This window comes from Macadamia integrifolia, chromosome 11 (assembly GCF_013358625.1).
Source record: "Macadamia integrifolia cultivar HAES 741 chromosome 11, SCU_Mint_v3, whole genome shotgun sequence".
Classification (NCBI taxonomy): domain Eukaryota; kingdom Viridiplantae; phylum Streptophyta; class Magnoliopsida; order Proteales; family Proteaceae; genus Macadamia; species Macadamia integrifolia.
The window spans coordinates 3,655,257-3,656,863 of NC_056567.1; the positions used below are offsets into that span (position 1 = coordinate 3,655,257).

Below are 1,607 nucleotides of genomic sequence, written 5' to 3' on the forward strand. Positions count from 1 at the left end.
GTCTGCCTCACGGTGTGTACCGATCGTCTCGTCCCTTCTGTCGACGATGCGCTCCTGGCCTTAATTGGCCGGGTCGTGCCTCCGGTGCCATTACTTTGAAGAAATTAGAGTGCTCAAAGCATGCCTATGCTCTGGATACATTAGCATGGTATAACATCATAGGATTTCGGTCTTATTCCGTTGGCCTTCGCGATCGGAGTAATGATTAACAGGGACAGTTGGGGGCATTCATATTTCATACTCAGAGCTGAAATTCTTGGATTTATGAATGATGAACCACTGCGAAAGCATTTTCCAAGGATGTTTTCATTAATTAAGAAGGAAAGTTGGGGGCTCGAAGATGATCAGATACCATCCTAGTCTCAACCATAAACGATGCCGACCAAGGATCGACAGATGTTGCTTTTAGGACTCCGCCGGCAACTTATGAGAAATCAAAGTTTTTGGGTTCCGGGGGGAGTATGGTCGCAAGGCTGAAACTTAACGGAATTGACGGAAGGGCACCACCAAAAGTGGAGCCTGCGGCTTAATTTGACTCAACACGGGGAAACTTACCAGGTCCAGACATAGTAAGGATTGACAGACTGAGAGCTCTTTCTTAATTCTATGGGTGGTGGTGCATGGCCGTTCTTAGTTGGTGGAGCGATTTGTCTGGTTAATTCCATTAACAAATGAGACCTCAGCCTACTAACTAGCTATGTGGAGTTGACCCTCCACGGCCAGCTTCTTAGAGGGACTATGTCCGTTTAGGCCATGGAAGTTTGAGGTAATAATAGGTCTGTGATGCCCTTAGATGTTCTGGTCCGCATGCGCGCTACACTGATGTATTCAACGAGTCTTTAGCCTTGGCCAACGAGCCGGGGTAATCTTTGAAAATTTCTTCGTGATGGGGATAGATCAGTGCAATTGTTGGTCTTCAACGAGGAATTCCTGGTAAGCGCGAGTCATCAGCTTGCGTTAACTACGTCCCTGCCCTTTGTACACACCGGCCGTCGCTCCTACCGATTGAATGGTCTGATGAAGTGTTCGGATCACGGCGACGTGGGTGGTTCACCACCGTTGAAATCTCGAGAAGTCCACTGAACCTTATCATTTAGAGGAAGGAGAAGTTGTAACAAGGTTTCTGTAGGTGAACTTGTGAAAGGATGGGACCCGTGAACATGTTACGTTAAGCGATCAAGGTAGGGCGTGGGAGCGTGAGCTCCTTCCTTCCCAACCCATGTAAAAGGTTGACCTGTGATCCTTCGTAGCATTCGACCTAAACACAACCACCAACGCAGTCGGTGCCAAGGAACTCACAACGGAAAGGACATGACATCATTGCACCTTTGGTGTGGTGTGGCCACCTTAGATCTGAATCTTTATCTTAACGATTCTCGGCAATGGATATCTTGACTCTTGCATCGATGAAGAACGTAGCGAAATGCGATACTTAGTGTGAATTGCAAAATCCTATGAATCATCGAGTCTCTAAACGTAAGTTGCATCCTAGGCGATCGGGCTGAGGGCACGCCTGCCTGGGCGTCATGCGTCATGCGTCATGTTGGCCCACCTCCTTTACCCCTTGTGGTGGTGGTGCGGAGCGAAGATTGGTCCCCCGTGTCTCT

General features: G+C 48.4%; 1 non-coding gene across 1 annotated transcript; it reads left to right on the forward strand.

Moving 5' to 3' along the window:
* The first annotated feature begins 1,371 nt into the window (after window positions 1-1,371).
* Window positions 1,372-1,527, forward strand: LOC122094474. Its single transcript, XR_006144790.1, has one exon. It is a non-coding gene; the product is annotated as a 5.8S ribosomal RNA (ribosomal RNA).
* The last annotated feature ends 80 nt before the right edge of the window (window positions 1,528-1,607 follow it).